This window comes from Monodelphis domestica, chromosome 5 (assembly GCF_027887165.1).
Source record: "Monodelphis domestica isolate mMonDom1 chromosome 5, mMonDom1.pri, whole genome shotgun sequence".
Lineage (NCBI taxonomy): Eukaryota > Metazoa > Chordata > Mammalia > Didelphimorphia > Didelphidae > Monodelphis > Monodelphis domestica.
The window spans coordinates 161,182,529-161,203,311 of NC_077231.1; the positions used below are offsets into that span (position 1 = coordinate 161,182,529).

The 20,783-nt window shown below is 35.0% G+C and overlaps 1 protein-coding gene across 11 annotated transcripts in view; it reads right to left on the reverse strand.

Moving 5' to 3' along the window:
• Window positions 1–20,783, reverse strand: part of CD36 (CD36 molecule) — a 143,929-nt gene that overhangs the window by 39,922 nt on the left and 83,224 nt on the right. For 6 of the 11 annotated variants that reach the window (XM_056799494.1, XM_007504025.2, XM_056799490.1 and 3 more), the window contains one exon: window positions 782–866. The gene's annotated coding sequence lies outside the window, so the exon portion shown is untranslated. Of the gene's footprint in view, window positions 1–781; window positions 867–12,324; window positions 12,422–12,530; window positions 12,624–14,316; window positions 14,877–17,600; window positions 17,767–20,783 lie in introns of those variants that run through there. The other 5 variants (XM_056799491.1, XM_007504023.3, XM_007504026.3 and 2 more) reach the window with 5 other exon arrangements.

Sequence of the window (20,783 nt, forward strand, 5' to 3'; positions counted from 1 at the left end):
AAGTAATGAACACTGATGGGAAGATAATTGTGCTAGTTATAAATAAACACATGCTTGAGTCTATTCCTTTATGCTCCTACTATAGACTCTGGAGTTCCCCACGCTTTTCCTTTCACAAACTTATTACAATAATATAATTAGCTCAATTGTGTTCTATAAACTATTATTCTTTTTTTCTAGGATATTTAGCATTACAAATAATAACCTTATGAAAACTGCTCACACATGATGCTTTCAAGATCATCTCTTATCTCATTATTTCTTCCCCACCCAGTCATATCCTTATAAGATCTCTGGTTTCTCTACCCAATCATATCCACACCCTCATAGATTCTTTTGAAAGTCCATCTCTTTTGCAAGTTCAACAAGTTTTCATTTAAATGTCCTCATGAACCCAAATACTACTAAAATTGATATGTGGGTACAGGCTTCCCCCCAAAAGTTATCCCAGGTCTAAAAGGAATTCCTTTTCTCCTTGCATTCCTGAAGTGCTGGCTGTGGGAAGATGACTTTAAGCTGGGAGAAATATTCCCTCTGGCCTCTCCTCTCATTTTTTTATGAGCACAGATAGGTACCTCCCAGTTTCTTCTGATAAGCATCTATGTTAAATCTAAGATATCTGATTATCATCTGAACTGGCTAGCTTGAGCTCCTCCCCCCTTTTGACTTTGAGGCATGGGACATGGCCACATAACCCATCTCAGGTCCCAGGGTCCCAAAGTTATTGCTCCATCATCCAATTATTGCCCCATTCCTAGTCATGTAATCCCCTTCTCCATACCTTATTGCAGCAGGAGGGAGACTACACTGAGATTTTGAGATGATATACTTCAGAAAAAAAGCCAATTCTTCCAATCATTTGCAATCTATAAAAACAAACATATATACGATAAGCTAAGATAGGGTTGAAAACAAAATGCTACAAAACAAATGTTTAGAAACAATACTACTCCTAATAAAACTTCAAATTTATATAAAATATTATAGTTTACAAATAACTTTTTGATTGTCAACTTTGCAAGGTAGGTATCATTAACCTTATTTTATAGGTGAGGAAACTAAGGTTGTACAAAGAAACCTTTATGAATTCTCATTACTAGGCAATTTAGCACTCCCTCTCCATTTCCTGCTTTCCTCCCTTTCCTGCCCTCTACTTACACCCTATCCTGAGAAATTTTAATCCTTTGTTAAAACAACAATGGTAACAACTCTTTATTCATCCTTCACAAATTCCTCCATTCTTTTTTCTCACATTTATGGAAAGCTGACCCCTCTCTGAAATCCTTCCTAGAATAAGACCTCATATGTAATAATTTTTGAGATGATATATAAAATAAAGAAAATATATGGCCAAATTCAAGCAGAATCAACTATTAATACTTTCAGTTTTATTTTTAATGAAAAACAATCATTTTTTGTTCTCTTTATAATGTATGTAAACAGAAGGAAAACATCTACAAAAGCTCTGGGAGAGGTAAGAGAGAATGCTTATTCCTCTTTAGATCCACCATTATGTTTAGAAAAATGGGCTAAATTCTTAATCAATGGTTGAAGTAATTTTTATTGATATTAATGGATTTTGGGGGAAAAAAAGATTGATCAAACAGCATGAACAATGGGTCTGTATGATACAAAATACATTAGGCTTGAATCCCAAGACCCAAGTTCAATTTCTTCTCTCATTAAACAGGTGTAATGGACTAGGTCTTTTGATTCATCTATATGTCTATCTGTGTGTGTATGTATACATATGTATATATATATATATATATATATATATATATATATGGAATAACATTATTTGTTTTGTATTGCACAATTTTACTAGAATTATATGAGCACATGTAAATGAAATATTTTGCAATTATAAAGTTTTAGGTAAAAATAATTTATTAAATTAAACCTTTTGAGATAATTTCACAAGAACTTTTAGTTGTGTTGGTTAATAATTACAACAGTATTTGAGTTGGTTTATAAAACAGTGACAAGGCAGTCTCTGTGTTAGAAATGACTATAGACTAAAATAGCCCAGAAAAAGAAGAAAAACACAGACAGTATAGGCCAAAAAAAAGACCACAAAGGCATGGAGCAATTTAGTCCTCACCACAAGGTTATAATGATGGATAAGGAAGAATGTTGTACTACTATATGTTCTTTTTCTACTTTGATAGCTACAAGTGTATCTCTTTCACTGTTTTGATAATGACCTACTACAAAAACCTACTACAAACAAAAGTTTCTTGTTGGTTATAAATTGTTCTATTTATGCTTACTTCATTCTATATCTGTTCATAAAAATGTTTTATGTTTTTGAAATAATTTATTTCCTTCTTAACAGAAAAATAGTATTTCATCATATTCATTTCTTATATGTACTTCAACTATTCCTCAGTTGATTTACTGTGAGTTTAGTTTCCAGTTTTTTACCATCACAAAATAACAAATATATGTGAATATATTTGCTAAGAAACACATTATATAAAATATTTAACTATATGTTTTATTATATATATATATGTATGTATATGTGTGTGTGTGTGTGTGTGTGTGCGCGCAGTGGCTGTCTAGTCTATTCAAGCTACTAGGAAGTCATCCATCACAATGTAGTTGTTTATTAAGAGAGAGAGCAAAACCTGGAGAAAAGTACCTCACATCCTTGACCTACTACCTACTCTGTTGGAACCTCCTCTCTAACTCCCACAGAATCCCTTTAGAATACCCTCTTGTCAGTTAGAGGTTCTAATTTACATAAGCACACAGATTCTGGGGGAACTCCAGTCTGGGTTTGGTTAGAAGTTATAATCTGCATATTCACTCAGAATGCAGATAGATATATGGTACTTGGGGTAAGGTTTACAGAAATTCAGAGAAAGCACACACTTATTAATATCTTAAAGTATCAACTTGAAGGACACATCCCACAATCCCAAAAATTCTTACATAGTACAGTAAAGACATGATTTGTTTCTGTCTCACTTTGGTCAAAGGTATTTAACAGGCCTTCGTATTTTGAATGGGGTGAGGAAATCAAGGAGAGACTAATTTTACTGAGGTCCTAGTCATATTCATTTTGGATATAGTAATAACTATTACCTTGAGAACATCACACTAATTTCCCACTCCACACAGACCCTTCAATTTTAATTTTCAAAGTTGTGTTATTCTCACCTGCCTCCCCTATATGTAACAACAACTAATAATATTGCTAACTAGACACACCCCATCTTCAGAGGTCATCAAAAGAAATCTTGCTTGTAGAAACTGGTTCTTTCAGCTCCAAGTTGTTTGCAGAAATTTTAGAGATACTTTTGCTAAAAAGAAATCTTTGCAAGGCAAATTTCAATGTATACTAAGCCAAAGTTAGCACTTTGATAAATTCTACTCTTCAACTATTGCCCAATTTGTTTGTTTGGAGAAATGGAAATTTTCATTTAAAAATTTACTTTTATGCTGAGTATAGGAATTTGTCACAAAAGGAAAAGGCCAGGGAAAGGTTATAACTGTCCTCATGCTTTATAAAGGACATATTGCCTGACTTCACTACAGGTGGAAGCTGTCACTGGCTCATACCACAACTTTTTCACTCAGGGATTATCAAAATTCAATTTGCCTTACTTGAATCAGAAGGGTCCTATCTCAGCTGAGATCTCCTCTACTAACTTCTCCCAAGGGTCTTCATTTATCCTCTGAGTACCTTGTCTCCATCCTCTCTTTTTGTTGCAAAATCAATCACCAGACAGCCATAGTTGTATATCAAGCTTACAACAGGCTCAGTTGAGATCCCAAAAGCCTTTTGTCTCAAATGACAAATCTTACCCATTACAGCTCAGAGAAGTCCAACTTCTCAGTAATCCAATTTCACTGTTTTAAGATTCCATAACCCAAACAAGCTTTTTGTCTTACCTATTTACTCACTCTGATGTCATCTCAAAGTCTTACAAGTGTACAAATAAAATGTCTACTCTTTAACTTTTTGGCCCACAAAAAGAATCTCTTGCCTTTACCATAGATCTAATTGGGAATATATTTTATTTATCCACTTCTCTGAGAACATTCTGGGTTATAAAACTTGTCCCTCTTTCTTGGTAAGACAGGGAGATTGAACAGTTACTTGCTTAAGCTTTCTAGTCTCTAAAACATCTATTCTCACAAGTATCCTGTTATCTGCTATTGAAAACTCAAAAGAGCCCAGATTACAAATCTTATTAATAATGTATTATTCACATACACAACATACATAATATCTTTTGCATATTGTCTTATTCAATTCACTCCACACATTAATTTAGTTTACAGTACAAATCATAAATCATTTGTGATTCAACACAATCACATTCTAACAAATTGCATCTAAATGCGTTCACATCAAAACATGTCTATATTTTAGCAGAATCATAATAATATAATAATAATATTTCCAAATTTTCATTTGTAAGCCCAACAGTTTAGATTATACAGAATCTTCTTAAAATTACACATTATACTACATTTAATACTCATTTTTCATTAAACAGCCACCAAATAATAGGTCAATCAGAATGACTACCCATGTAATTTCAATCCCCTAATTCAGTTTACTCAAATAACAAACATTTTAGGCATTTTCAAACATTCAAATCTCTAACCATTGTTCCATTTAAAACTCAATGGGAACATATAGCTTTCTCACAAATGAAAGAATATAACCCTTCTGGAATCTTATTAACTAATAAACAATTTGCAAGTGAATCATTTTTATATTCACCTTACTTAGTTCCACAAGTACATTCCAGAATCATTTGGGCTTTTTTCAAAATCACATACATCAACCTTAAAATTAACACCTTCTAATCATGGGATATCACTTTCTGTACTTCTCTTATACCTCCTTTCTCTCTCTCTCTGGCCATCAGAGGAAGAAGGAGGAAGTGTGGAACACATTTTTCCATACTCTGTTTTCTAGAAAGAACAGAGCAAAATGCAAAATTCCCTCTCACAGGATTGTTCTTTTTGAATTTTTAAACACATTCTCTGGTCTGTAAGCTCCTTAATTTTTCTGGAATAATGGAAGAGAGAGACAGAGTACCTCATCAATCAGAGGGTTTTTTTTCCCTCCAAAACCTCCCTAGTGTGCACACAGCATATGACACACATGACTCAGAACATGGCCATACAAAAGACAGATAACTCAGTTAAAGCATGTTTCAGCCTCTGTCTTCCAGAAAGAGCAGAGAGCAAAAGGCAAAATTTCCTCAACTCCATTCTTCCTATCTTCTTCAACTGCTAATCTGTTTCCCCAGCTTCAAAGGAATTTCCCTTTTGATGCCCATTCATGTGAATCACAACCAATTGTTCTGACTTGAACATATATTCAAGCACTTTCTCAATCAATATATGTTCACTCCTTTTCCTTACTAAAAATCATTTCTAGTTCACTCAAAATTTCTCCAAATATATGAACTATTCACCATCCATATTTTGAGTCAATATATGTTTCCTCCTCAGTCTCCCAGTATTTTCAGGGTCTAATTTAGAACACATAGCATACAGGATTGAGCTGACTAGGCCTCTGGAGGGTGACCTCTATTTAACAGAGCATCTTTCTTTCCCTCAGTTATCACATAGTCATTTTTTTTTCTTTTTCCATCTAATACTAATAAGGTCTCATCTATAAATTGGTTGACTTCCCCAGGTAAGGGAAACTTTTGCTCATTCTTCCTCACTTCAGAGCTACTGAGGGGAACATTGTCATAGCCAATTCTCTGTCTTAGTGGAGTTTCCTTCAGTGGGCACTGCTTCACCACTCCATCTAGGAGTATGTTTCTCTGCTCTGCTTATAGCTGAAGTATTGGAGAAACTGATGGAAGTTGAAGGATAGTACGAAAAAGTGAGCCTATAAGAGGGGGTGGTAGTATTAGTCCAGGGGGAACAGGAGCAGAAGGAGGTGGCACTGGGGGAATAGGAGGAAAAACCAAAGAATGGGAAGGGAGGTCCTCAAGTGAGTCTCTGGTCCTCTCCTCCTCTTACCCAATTCTAAATCCTTCTTCTCCATTCTCTTTTCTGCCTCTGTTTCTAAGAATGAGTAGATCTGAAACTCTTTGTATACTTTGGGACAATCTCTCCTCACATGTCCTAATCCACCACAATTGTAGGTCAGGGGAACTCTTCCTTCCTCTAGGGCAGTGGTTCTCAACCTTTCTAATGCCATGACCCCGCAATACAGTTCCTCATGTTGTGGTGACCCCAAACCAAAAAAACTATTTTGGTGGCTACTTCAAAACTATAATTTTGCTACAGTTATGAATCAGAATGGAAATACCTGATATGCATTATGTATTGTCATTGCTACAAATCAAACATAATTTAAAAATAGTGATTAATCACAAAAACAATATTTAATTATATGTTGAGAATTATTAATCCAGCAGGAGGCAGCCTGAGCATTGGGGCGGGAGGCAAGTCCTGCCTGGGGAGGGGATCCACAGACACTGCCTTCTTCCTGTCATCTCCTTCCAGCTCGAGCTGAGGCTTCACTTTGCTGGGGTTACTTGGCTCTGTTATCAGTTCCTGGAGTTATCCACTCCAGGACTCGTTCTTAACCCCTCCAGAGCCAGCACCCTCTCTCTGGGTCTCTGTTTGAGTCCGGTCTCTAGGTAACAGGGTAAATCCATCGCCCCTCACAGGGGGAGGGCTGCTGATAAGTAACTAATATTAGTACAATATGCGGGCACCAGAGTCCCTGTTCTTTCTGAGATCTTACTGTAAAGTAGTGTGATTTCTCAGAGACTAAAGCCATTGGAAATATGTATTTTCCGATGGCTTTAGGCGACCCCTGTGTTTTGGTCATTCGACCCCTGCCAGGGTCACGACCCACAGGTTGAGAACTGCTGCTCTAGGGACTTCCCTATCTTTTCCGTACCTTATGAGACATCATCGTTCTTCTGACTTGTCTTTCCTTCCTTTCTCACTACTTGCCTCAATCTAACCTGCAAGGCCTTCTTCTGTCCATCCTATAGTTCCTTAATAACCTGAACAAGAACTTTGGTTCTGTTCTTTTCTTCCTCTTCCTCTCTCCTGACTGTGCCCATTGTATCAATTCATCATGGAATTTCATGGCCCATTCATCAATCTTTTGGAGCCTCTTGTGGATATCTGGCCATGCATTAGTATAAAATAGGTTTTTAAGAGATCTTATCTAAAAGGCTCAGTCAGATCTATACTGGAGTATTGCTAAACACTTCTCTCAATCTATGTATGAATTCATTAAGGGTCTCATCATTTTTTTCTGTTTGGTCTCCTAGATTCTATTAAAATTTTGACTCTGGGACATTGTTGTTCTTATCCCTTGAATAATCATCTTCCTGAGATTCCCTCATATTCATATGGTGGGGAGGTTCATTACTATTCCAGACTGAATCTCTTATGGGGTATTTTTGCTTGCCATTTGGCACCCCTTCAAGCTCGTGTTCAGCATCCCAGGTTCACATTGCTGTCCTTCTAATCTGTCCTCGCTCCTCTTCAATGAATAGCTGCTATAAAATTGCCATTAACTCTGGCCAAGGATAGAGATTCCATCCTAAAAACTGATCAACCTGATCTGCCACTCCTACAGGGTCTTCTAATGAATTTGTCATTTCCCTTTTAAAGCTCCACACTTCAGAAGTGCTGCAGGGGGCACTGGCATATCCTACACCCTGCCCCAGCAGGACCTCTCTGAGTGTATATGATTTTGTCAATCCTCTGAAAGGGAGATTTGTCTGTTCTTATAATAATCTCTTAAACTCTTTGGTCATAAATGTGAAGGGTTAATTTTTGGGGGGGGGAGTAGGAGTTTGAATGAAAGCCAGTGTGCAGTTTATTAAATTCAAAACACTTAGTTTATTATTAGGAAATATGGATAGGAAATAGGAAGCAGGAAAATGAAAGTAATCGTATAATAGCTTATAACTAAACTATACCCCAGATCCCAATCCTAACTGAAATTTCTCTTAAAAACCCTAAATTTATCTGCCTCAGAAGGCAATATCTTCTATTATGCTGAAGCCTTTGCTTACTCTCCTACTCTCACTATCTAATCCTATAACCACTATCTATCTACCTTATGTACCCAAGTTATTAATAATCAATAAGGCTATTAAGGTCTTAATTCCCTTCTCTTTCTCCAACCAAAGAGAGTGCTAGCAGCATACCTCTCCCAAGGAGACCCAGAGACAAAAGCCCTTTCTACCGGTCTGGTCTTTGGTGATGAGACTCCAGTGGGTCCCCAAGTCTTCTCTACCTCCTCTACCGACTCAGAATCCTTCCCCTTCCTCCTCACTGCTGCTTTATTCCCTTCTTCCCTTCTCCTAGATACAAATGTCTCTATGTCCAGAAGCCAGAGGGTGGCATAGACCTTTTCTTCATTAGTACTCATTGTTCTCCTACTAATTGTCAAATACAAACTCTCACAAACTGAAATTGTTTCTGACCCATATTTTGGCCAGTATTTCCAATTCTGGCTGCCTACTTCTAATCCAAACCATTGAAAACAACAGTATTTAGCAAAAGCCTTTATGACATAAGCTTCAAAATGGTAAGAAGACCTATTCCTAGTTTGTAATTTTAATTTCAATGGGCTGTCCCGAGCAATATGGGCTGACTCTCTCCTGCTCTGGCTGTCTTTCCTCTACTGTGGATTTTCTCTGATCCATGGTCTCCTCTCTAGGATCCCAACCTCTGATCTTCAATACAAAGGCCACAATGTTACAACTCTGAAATTATGTTAGCGGCCCAGATATTTTGTGCCCTAACTTCTCCCTGATTTACATCAGAACCTGGGTTACTCACTCCCAGACTCACCAGTCCAGACTCTGGCAATCTGTGTCTTGTCTGAGAGATCTTGTGAGTCAGACCACGGTTTACAACCCTAGTTTTATAATTCTCTTTTCTTAAGCCATGCACCATTGTTATCTCTATCAGTAGGATTCCCTATTGATACTCAGGAATATAGTTCTTAGCTGGCTTTGGTTTACTGCTTCCTCCTCTACTTTGGCTTTCTCATTTCTTTCTCAATGCCCAAGTTCTTTAGAAGCATAATACCATCTAGTCTACCCATTTGAACAAATAATTTGTTCAGATACGGAAACTATGGCACCCTCTGTTGTTCTGGTCAAGGAACCATCTGTGTGCAGTGGCAATCTAGCCATGATTCAAGAGACTGGGAAGCCATCTATCACAATGCAGATGTGGGGAGGGAGAGAGGGAGAGAGAGAAAGAGACAGACAGACAGACAGAGACAGAGAGACAGAGAGAGACAGAGACCTAAGGAATTGTCCCTCTTGTCAGTTGGAGCTTCTACTTTCCATAACACACAGATTCTGTGGGAACACTCATGTCTGGGTTTGCTTAGAGATTCTAATCTGCATATTTACTCAGAATGCAGATCTACATAGGTTCCATGGAGCAATGTTTACAGAAACTGGGAAAAAGTACAAACTCATAAACATCTTAAAGTATCAACATGAAGGACACATCCAACAATCCCCAAAATATTTTGTATAGTATAGCAAAGACATGAGTTTGTCTCACTTTGTCAAAGTTGTTTAACAGGCCTTCGTATTCTGAATGGGGTGAGGCAATCCAAGGAGAGACCAATTTTACACTGGGGTCTTAGGTACATTCATTTTGGATATAGTAATTACTATTACCTTGAGAATAACACACTAATTTCTCACTCCACATATATGTGTTATACATATATATGCACATTATAGATATCTCCTCTGTTTTTGTGTCTGTGTATGTGTTGATGTATACACATAGAAAGGACTCATCTCTTTCTTCCATATCTTTTGGGTATAGACTTGGAAGAGATAAACTTAGGTCAAAGAGCCCTGTTAATTATTGTTTAGTAACTTGTGAAAAAATTTCAATTGCTTTAAGAATGGTTCTATCCATTCAATTGTCCTTCAACACTGTATTCATGCACTTGCTTCTCAAAATCCCTTCTAATATTCATAATTTTGATTAAATATCAATATAAAAATGAACATTGAAGAATTTTATAAACTGATGAACAAATGAGTAGAAGCAGAATATACAGTAATAACACCAATGTAAGAACAAACAACTTTGAAATCTATGAGAACTAGGATCAATAAAAGCATCTTTCATGATTTCAGACAACCTATAATTAAAAGTGCTAAGCAGAGGTGAGAAATTCAGGTAAAAAATGAAATGTATATATATTTGTATACAACAACTGAGGGAATTTGTTTTGCCTTATACGTATTTGCTGAAAGAAACTATTCCCCCCCTCTTTTTTAAAAGAGTTTGGGGGTAGGATGGAAAATAGATCTTGTTTTATTTTTTTTCTTAATAGAGAGGTGGAAAGTGCTATAGACATAAATGCTCCATACACTTTCTGATAAGCTCATTGAGTTTTCATTTTAGAGGCAGTGGGTAGAGCACTGAGTCTGGAGTCAAGAAGATTTATCTTTCTGAGTTCAAATCTGCTCATTGGCACTTCCCAGCTGTGTGACCCTGGGCAAGTTATATAATCTTGTTTAATGAGGTGGAGAAGATAATGGCAAACTGTTCTAGTATCTTTGCCTAGCTAACCTCAAATTGGATCACAAAGATGCAGATATCACTGAAATAACTAAATAACAACAGTTACTAATTTTACTTACCTGTTTTATTTTGTTACTGATGGCCTCTTATAAGAAATGATTAATATATGTGTTTGTAATGAAAAACACATCAATAAAACCAAAAAAATAGCTGCCAATTTTAATCAGCAAAGGAACTTTAACAAGGTCAAATTTATTTGCTGTATTATGGTTCAACTTGGAACAGGATAAGCCAGGATTCTACAAAGCATGGGTGAGGAGAGCATTTCATACATATACCTGTACAAAGACACATAGGCTGGGGAAAATGTCATTAGGATGGAATAGCTAACTGTTTGGTTTGACTAAAATAGAGAATAATTAGAAAGAAAAAAATAAAATGGAGGATGGGATAATATAACAAAGGATTTTAAATGTCAAGATTGGGACTTTATGAATGTATCTAACTTAGGATATGTGAAAAATGGTCAGATGTATAGATTTTAGAACTTGAACCCAAATAGACTGACAATGACCTAAAAAATCCATGTCTAAAAATATATAACACTAAGTCTCTGAAAAATACAACACAGCCTGTAATTTTGTAATTTTCCTCATTCTATTTCTTATTAAAAATGAGTCACATTAAACCACAGATTCATTTGTTATATAAGGCCACACTACACTACACTACACTACAAACTACTTCCTCAAAAGGATGTTGGTCTTCTTCAAAGTCTCTGTGTACAAAGATCATTATCTAAGAACTCTATCTTTTATCGTGTCTTTAAAATTAAAATATGTGTACACTCATTTGCTATCCTAAATCATAGCTAAAACTTTTTCCATACTCTATTGTGACAAATTAAATGTCACTCTTTATCTCATTTACCTTTTGAAGACAAGACATTTCTAAAAATCCACTTGTAATATCCTTTTCTCACATAATAACATTTAGATAAATGCTTTTTGATATGATCCTAAAGAGTCATTATAGACACATCTTTAAACCATTTCCATTGCCTGGTAATTCAATCATCTATTCAAGAAGAATCTCACTGTCATTCTATCTATAGGACACACCTCCCCTGGGAAGACTGCTCTCAATTTTCCCAAACAAAACAATTCTAGTTATTCTGGGTATTGACTATAATCTCTGGAAATATTCTTTACAGAATCCACCACTTTCCTATAATGCATTTTTTTCAGAGACAATCTGGAAGCTTCTCAGGACTTAATTATTCTTTATGTAATAGGAGGCAAAACATGTTCTAGGGAAGTTCATTTACTGAGCCAACTTCATTTAAGATCCCTGCTCTTGTAAAGAATAGCATTATTGAAATACTCTTCATAAGTGGCAGTATCCTTTATCACCCTAGTCTGACTCTAGTCATTTCTATATTCCCCTTGAAAAAAAAATGAGGAGAGAGACCAACAGAAGGCACTAGGACCACTGCCTTCCTGAAATGGGTTCATTGGCTTTCCTAAATATTTGGGTTAACATTAAAGTTATAGATGTAAGCCACAAAAGTGTTCTATTGTTGCTGTTTTTCTCTTTGGGAATGTGTCAGTCACATAGGATTATACGTCTACAATCAGAAGAGACTTCAGAATCTGATTCCCTCTTTTTACACAACAGGAAATTAAGGTCCATGAATATGATCTGACTTGCAAAGTCACCTAGGGTCTGTGCTAGATAGAATACTGGGCATGAATTCAGGAAGAGCTGAGTTCAAATTCAGCCTCAGGTACTTACTAGTTATGTTGTTTCAGTCAAACCATTTAACTGTTATCTGCCTCAGTTTCCTTACCAGTAAAATGGGTATAATAATAGTTTCTACCTCCAAGGATTGCTGTGAGGATAAAAATGTGATAGTATTTGTAAAGTTTATAGCACAACACAGAGCTTGCCACATAATAAACTATATAAAAGCTAGTTGCTTGAATAAAAGCTGGTATTACTTGTCCAAGATGATAAAAGTAGCAACAGAAGTGATATTTAAACTCAAGTATTCTGACTCCAGAGTCAGTGCTTTTCCCACTGCTCCAGAACTCCTCAAAAAAAAAAAAAAACCAATGATCACTATTAGTACTGATACTGCTATTCCTGTTCCTATTGTTAACTACTACTATGCTCACAAGAGTTTGAAAAAAATAGGAGAGTTGTAATAAAGAAAAAAAAAGTCTACTCAATGATTTTGCTTTTGTGATGGTATGGGATTGTTGGAGAAGGTTGCAGGAGAAATATATCAAACATTGAAAATAAAACACAAATATCCCTTAGTGGGCTCTTCATATCAAATAGCTGATGACCAAAATAGGTATGTGTGTTAGCAAGGCAATGTATAAAGATCTACCTAAGAAATTGGGCAGATAGGTGGTGCAGTAGACAATGTCAGTAGACAATGTTCCTGATGTCAGGAAGACTCATCCTTGCTGAGTTCAAACCTGATCTCAGAAACTGACTGACTGTGTGACCCTGGACAAGTCACTTAACTCTGCATCATTTTCCTGAACCAAAAAAAAAATGAACTGGAAAAGAAAATGGCAAAGGACTCCAGTATCTTTGACAAGAAAACCCCAAGTGAGGTCACAAAGGATTTAACACAACTGAAAAATGACTACAGGAAAACCAAAGAAATGCTGAGAGCAATGTTATTGAATGACTCCCTCTTTATACTGTAAGTTACATTCTCAGTGTGATTCTTCCTGTGACTCACAATGCCCTGGGCACAAGGTTGTTGCATAGTAGCTTTGCATAAGTCATTTTCTTTTTAATTAGATTAAGCAAGCCAAGGTATACTAAGGGCAAAGCATGGAAATAGTTCAACTCTCTATTTCAAGGCAATCAGCTGCACCAGTAAAACCTCTGTTTTCCCCACCCAGCCATATCCTCATCCTTTCTGTTTTCCTCACTTGTATGTGTTCTACTGATCCAGATGTGTAGTTTATCTAAAACTTTAATTTAGTATTGTTTCATAGTTGGTATTTTTGTGATATAAGGAAATTAGCTAGTTGTATGCAATTCCATCTATTATGTTGCATTTTGAAAGAGGTACTCTGTTCAACTATGAACCAAATAGTTTTTCTAACATTAAAGAAACTTCTTTTTTTAAAAAGGGGATGAATATTGTTATTATTCAGATTTATAATTCTTAAATGTTATGATGTCCAAAGGAATAAGTATTATTATAATCAGGTTTTGTATTTCTACAATATGTACATTTCAGCACATACTATCATCATCATCATCTTTATCATATTTTTTTTTTACCCAAGAAGACCTTAGGCCAAGAAGAGTCCATAAGTATAAATTATGTCAAACTTATAACTGAGTATAGGAAAAAAGTCATTTTGCCATACCACATGCTAGTTGGAAAATCACCCTTCTTTAAACTGTCAAAGAACCTTATAATTTGCCATTTTGTATGCAGTTATTCTTGAAGTGCAAGATGAATGCCTTGTACATTTGACATTCTTTTGATTCATGAAATCAGATAGACTAACTAAAATTCTCTCAACCCCAAATATGTAGACTTAAGATATAGTTTTCATTCCACACTATTTCTACTTTTAAAAAAAATCATTGATAGTGGCATCTGGAAAAGAATAGGTATTTTTAAACAGGTTTAAATTTTTTAATTTTAGTTAAGGGATAGAGAAACATAAAATGAGAAAGAAATAGTGAGAGTAGAAATCAAGAGGAAAAAATGAGATGAATTATTAAAATTTCTACCTGATTACATACCTTCAATGATCTCAAAAGTAGACCAGCTGGCTTTTTTCCCAATCTTGAAAACTTTTTTATTCTAAAGTCTCTCTTTTTCCACTTAAAAACAAAGAAAACTTCTTTCTAATCTCTCAGACACTTTTTGGTAACCCCCCCCACACACACACACACATACAATAGCAAAAGAATAATTCTTCTTGCTCTTTAATCCATAGTAGTTTTTCCAAGCTGGAACTTCTGACTACCAAATTGGTAGTCTTGTAGAAAGTGAGGGATTGACTTGATGACAAATCCTATTATAGTCTGTACTCTAAGGAACCCCTCCTATATGCCAGGATATCACAGAACATTGTTTTTAGAGAACCTGTAATTATTCTCATGTGTGGATAGATGCTATGTGACTTTGGAAACCCCACCCAGAAGAGACATGACCCATAAGTGGGATTTCCTGGGATGTAAAATGGGAAAGCTAAACAACAAAATCAGTCCTAATCTTCTAAAAGTCCTACCACAAATGGATGATGGATTCTGGAGAGAGTTTTCTGACTGAAAAGAAGATAATGTGACTCAGATTTTCATCTACCCATATTTATTTACTTATTTTCACTTCCAAAAGAGGTAACAATAAACATAGTATCTTCTGACCTACTCTATAATCTTGTCTTTCAAATGTCTCCCCAACCTTGCCTGTTTCATATTCTTCAAGCCTATTTTGACAAATAGAACTCAATTAAAAAATTATTCCTTCAAATAACTGATTATTTTGAAAAAGAAAACAGTTGAGTTTAATCAGTGATTAGAATTGAAATTATTGAAAATGGTTTACTAAAAATAGCTTAATTTCAATTGTTCTTCCTTTATTCCTTTGTAACAAACCTCGGTGTATATCTGTTAATAGTTCACATGCATGGATTTTACCTCTAAAAGCCAATAAAAGTGTGATGGAAAAAGTGACAAGTAAGGAATCAAGAGGTCTTCAGTCCAATACTAACTCTAGTTAGAGATGAGATTTGTTAAAATGGGCTCTAACCCTTAGCCTAAGAGAAAGGGAAAGTGATACATATCCAAGTAATCTGACTCCAGAGTACAGAGTACAGATCATTACACCATGAGAGATAACAGTCTTCTCTTCTACATCTTTGCTAAATATAGAGGATCCTTGCCATGTCCCTCACTGTTTCTGTCTACTCTTCAGTGGATGTAGGTACTACATTGTAGTCTGATGGTTAATATATCTGGTCCTCAGGTTTGGGATCTATTCCATTCTAGAACTGCTATGTGTGGATCAGAAGGGGATCTAAAATCTTATTTCCAGAATATTAGGAGGCCTTGTTGCAGATTTAACTAAGGGGTCATTGTAAATGACAGGGTAAATCCTGGAAGAAGGAAAAAAAAAACAGATGAACATTATATATATATATATATATATATATATATATATATATATATATAAACTATGGAGAATTTGCAGAAAAGAAGTAAAAATCATTGCAATGACTAATAAAATAATCCCTTAAAACAGAAATGCTACTTAGATACCTCAGGCTATGCTGAGGGAAAAGGGAAATCTGCCAAAAATTTGATCGGAATACAAAGGAATATTGTTATAGAAGACTCTGAGGCAAGAATTTAGAACAAAGGTAGTAATCAGTTTAAGAAAATAATACATATACACACAAATAAGGGTGTAAACCTCAGCTTCCTAGACAAATACCAATAATGATTGTACATTTTGTCCAAACACACCACTGTGGCTATATACAGCTATCGCACTCACAACACTAACTTGCCATCCAATGCTATGAGGGTGGGGGGAAGAGGAGAAGGGTGGCATTATCATAATCAAGTGATTTTGCAAGCTAAAAGAAAAACACATGAATTTTCCACTATGATTGTCACTACCTGATTGAATAGACTACATTAGCACTATTTTCATTCTTCAACTTGGAACTAGAACATTTATGTTTCTAAAAATTCAAATTAGAATTTGTATATCTTCTCTACTGGTTAAAATTTTAGCTTCATTTATGTAATATGGTACCAAAACTACACAGAATGACTCATCTAAACCAGTTTATATATTTGCCAAGATATCTGCAAGTATATACTCTAGAGAATCCACTTCATAACAATTATAGTTCAAACATAGTGACTGAGATGAATTATGACTGTTTCCTAAGCCATTCTTCTGAAGGGGCATCACCTTTGTTCAGACTCAATATCCTTGTTTTTAAAAAAAGTCTCATTGAAGGCTATAAAAGAATTAGAATTCAAAAGAAACAACTAACATATTTTTTATTATCTTGCTATATTTAATTGGACTCAAAGGTAAATTCTCATCAATTTGTTATCGCATATTGCTACTAGGATTATAAATCACTAGGGCTTTTGTCTACTTATTAATGTTTAACTGAAAAAAACATACTCAAACACACATTACATTAGTTATCTAACCAGAGTCTAGTCCACTTAGTTATGCAACTCAAACAGATTAATAACTTATTGCTTATGTCAACAATTAAGTAATCGTGTGGTACTGGTTGATATGTTGCTATCAATAGGGGGAGCAAGTCAAGTAATACATAATTCCAAGCAATAACATTGAGGTTACTTATTCACCAAAATGGATATATAAATGAAAATTTAAATTAAGAACAAAAATATGTTAAAGAACAAAAACATATGGGGTCATAGATTTAATAGTTAATGAGTAATCAGGTTCATTTATCCAAATATTCTCATTTTACAGAGGAGGAAACTGAGACCAAGAGAAGAAAACTGGTTTTCTCAATGCCACATAAGTGATAAGTTACAACATCTGAGCTTGAATCCCATTCTTCTGACTGAAGTGAATATATATTTAAAACAATTTTATTGTGTCTTAAAATATATTTTTAAAAATGTATTACTGAGAATATAACATTAGTAGTATCTAAGCATAAAGATAAAAAATTTACAATGTTATTTCCATACATGGATAAAGAAGATTAAGTCATAAAAAGGTGAAATGCAATTGGCTGTTGATCAAAAAAAGTATGAAATTTCTTAAAATAGCCTATGAAAAAATTTACAGTGCATTGCAAATGTCCTTTTCTTCAGAGAACTAGGAGTAAATATTGGACAGTGCAAAAATAATGTACAATGTTTCTTTCTAACTTAGAGACTTAGAATTAGGTTTAAAAAACAGTTAAATTGTACACACTTCTTTTATAGCATTTACAGAGACACTTTATGCCCCACTGTTTCCTGGAAGACAGAAAAATCCCTTATTTAATTGATTTATATAGTAACCTATGACTTACCTTTGCAAAGCTGAGAATGAATTTTCAATTGATTATTCCAGTATTTGTTCATACAGTGCTCATTAGGGTCAAGTAACATCTGTAGCTAAATCCTCACACTGAAAAAAAAAAAATCCCTTCCACTAAAGACTGTGAGAGAGTTTAAATATTCAAGAAGACGTCAGATCACAGTGTGTAGTTTGTTGCCAGGAAAAAAAAAAAAAGATTTCTACTGCTCTGGTCTGAAAAAGACCTATTACCTATATCTCATGGTAAATACTAAGAGCAGCATTTTTTTTTCTTTTTAAAAAATTCCCATCCAAGTAAGTCAGGGGCCAGGCAGACAAAGGGGAACTTAGTTGCTGAGCTGCCAATAATATGTTCTGCTGTACGAGTATAAGTTCAAATACAGAAGCTGGGGTGTGAAACAGTAGTCATCAACTCACTTCCTCATATATCACTTTGTTTCCAAGAGAAGTCTCGTGAAGATGATTAGATGCCCATTGTTAAATTGATATATTTTTCATTCATTAAACTATATTAACATACTTTCAAAAATCAAAGTTGATTTGGTTAAAACAGTATTTTGGTTTTGTTTTTTTAATAGCTAAAAAGTCCATGTCAATCAGCAAAGATGAAATACAGACCTAGAAAAAAGGAAATGATCTATTGTTCTAACTGGAAGTCCTTATATATTTATCAAGTTTCTGTTTGTTTCATAGAAGCTAAGGAGCACAATGCTATCTGCAAAAATGTCCTTCACATACTTAAGCCAAGATATTATTATCTGCTTTTGGTTAAATCCTCATGTTCAGAAAGTACCAAATTCTAGGTGGATTTCAAAAGTTTGACTACTATCAAATGTCTTTAAAACCAAATTATTAAAAAATAAAGCCATGCTAAGGATTCTACATTTATTAAGTTGATGAGTAGTTTTCAAAGTAAAGCTGCGGATTTTGATTTATATTGTCCAAACACAAAGATCTGGATATTGCAAAGGAAGGATTTTAGATAAAAGAAATTAATAGGATTTATATAGAAAGGGCCCTCAGAAATAAAATAGTCATTTCACAGAAGGGCCAGTCAAATAGAAAATCCCTGCTCCAATCCTGAAATAAGGCAACATGAAGGATCTTAGTTCTTCAGATCATGTTAAAACCAGTTATTGTCACAGGATTGACTTTTAGTTTCTTCTGACCTTGGTATTTAGATACATCCAGGTCTCCCTAGTGTACTTTTTAAGTCTCATGTAGATACAGAGAGGACTGAATGTCCTAAGAATCTAGAAAGAGTACCAAAACAAACTTGTTGTTTTGAATATATAGTGTAAGGCATATTGAACATCTGTAAAAGGTATTTGGAGCTGACCTCAAAATCAGGAAACTATATTTAAGTCTTTTTTAAATGGGACCATTTAGTATTTTATGATTTCTCTCTTTTTTTAATAGTTCATTCCTAAAAGGTTGGGAATGTCCCATTGTTAACAGAGTGAAAAAAGTAAAAAAAAATTAACAAACAGAAGAATTCAAGAGAGAAATGTTTGTATGATTACATTTGGCTTCAAATAGTTGTATATTCATTTGGCTTTAAATAGTTAGTTGTATGTTCAGTTACCATCTCCTAAACATACCCCCTGCTATGTGACCCCAAGCAAATCACTTAAGGTCCCAGTGGCCAGACAATTCACCAAGAGTATACATGTCAAAAATAAAGGGGGGGGAGGCAGAGTAGAGGCAGCTAAGTGGACCCAGTTAGTGGACCCAGGATTGAGTTAGGTCTGAAGTGAAGAAACTTTATTTGTTTAGTTGTTTTCAGTCATATTCAAATCCTCCTGACCCCTTTTGGAGTTATCTTGCCAAAGATCCTGGAATGGCTCACCGTTTTCTTATCCAACTCATTTGACAGATTAGGAAACTGAAGCAGAGTTAAGTGATGTACCCAGGATCACACAGCTGTAGTCTAAGCCCAGAAATGAATTCAGGCCCAATATTGTATACAGAGACAGAAGAGTCAAGAAGACCTGTTTTCTTGTATGGACTTAGACCATCTGTGTGACCCTGTGTAAGTCACTTAATTCTGCCTCTGCTCCCAAACTTTAAAATGGGGATAATGTAATACCTACTGTGTAGGATAGTGATGATCAAATGGGATTATATTTCTAAAGCATAAAGCACAGTGCCAGAAGATGTTGTGAAAATGTTTATTGCCTTCAATTTCCCTTCACCAATCTACTTTGGTGGAGGGAATTTCATTTTCTAATGAAGTTACAGCATCAGTCCTTATCCTTTAAAATTAACCAGATACATAGAGGTTGGTGGTGAGATGAGGAGAGAACTCAAAATTATTATGAAAATAAACCTCATCAGATTCTTCTAAATAATGAGTTTCCATAGAGCATTTAAATACTGATTCTAAAAAACAGGCAAAAGTGTTTTGGTAAGCAGATACATTATGCTTACCAGCCTATAATTCTAAACCCTTATCAGTAAGGAACATTCTGAATTGCCCACTGTCTGAGATATTAATTCTGGAGGTTAAGATATCATTAGGAATGGTTCTTTGATTTGGGGATCATTGAAAAGTAGGGAGACACCTCCTGGAGGTTACAAGGGGAAACCATATAAAACCCTCCAAGCAAAAGCAGTCTAAAAGAGTGGAAGATACACATCCAAGTGTATCATCTTAAGTATTTAGGATTACAGCCCAGGTTGAAAGCATCACTGGACATGTGTATTACTTAGTATTCTTGCCATGACAAACTGTAACTGTTTCTATTGATAGCTCTACATAAGAAGAGAGCTTCTCTTCTTTTTTTTCTCCATGAGTTTACCAAGATCAAAAAGTGGATGGTTAGGAAGCTCAGTTCCTTCACACCTCCCTCCTGGTCCTGGCTTTTAATCCTGGCATCAGAAACAACACATGTGCTGCAGACTATGGTTTAGCCTATAAAATTTGTAGTAATAGCAGCAGCAATGAAATCAGGGTTGCTGCCTCCTTAGAGGATCTGAGTCACCTTGTAAAGGTAGTTAAAAAAAAGAAAAGAAAAGGATGGAAGAGATATTATCAGATACTTCAAGGCAATTCAAAAGAGCCTCTATGGGTGTGATTTCCAATCCCAGATGAAAATAAGATAAAATTATTAAGTCCAATTGAAATTATTGTTGTTTTTTTAACGAGAATTTTAAAAAAACAGTTAAGGAGCTT